Raw genomic sequence first — 602 nt, 5'->3', positions numbered from 1 at the left:
TAATAACGGTCTGTTAGCAAAACCGTTTAACCTTCCCCTAAACAAAACAATGGCTGCAATACGCTTCACATCGAACACATACTTAAGTGCCAACAATGGGTAGGAGTTTCGTTAAATATAAAACGGGGAAAGAAAAAAAAATAAAACCTATAAAGTATTGCTGCCGAGGAGAGAAATGCACAAAAGGTGATATCTGTAAAACATTATTGACGTTTAACAATGAATACACACGCACACACACACACACCACTCCACACGCACGTACCTACTACATACCGTACACACATATATTTGTCCAGCAAAAGTGTTCAAAAGACTTGTGAGTGGTGTATGCGTGTGGATGTTTTTTTTTCACTTCACTCTCCTTATATAACACGACGATGACTACGACGACTACTACGGCGGCTACGACGAGTGTACGTCGGATAGAGGGTCCTATTGTCGCGTTATATATATTATTATTATTATTATTATATATATGTCGGCGCAATATAGGCACTCTCAACTCCCCGGCCGTACTGCTAAAAGTCAAGAAGGTCATATACGCGTCCTAGGTATATAGCAGAACATCCCCTTCCCGGCCCACAATGACTCCTTGAAAA

This window comes from Acyrthosiphon pisum, chromosome A1, assembly GCF_005508785.2.
Source record: "Acyrthosiphon pisum isolate AL4f chromosome A1, pea_aphid_22Mar2018_4r6ur, whole genome shotgun sequence".
NCBI lineage: Eukaryota > Metazoa > Arthropoda > Insecta > Hemiptera > Aphididae > Acyrthosiphon > Acyrthosiphon pisum.
This window is presented reverse-complemented; position numbering follows the sequence as displayed.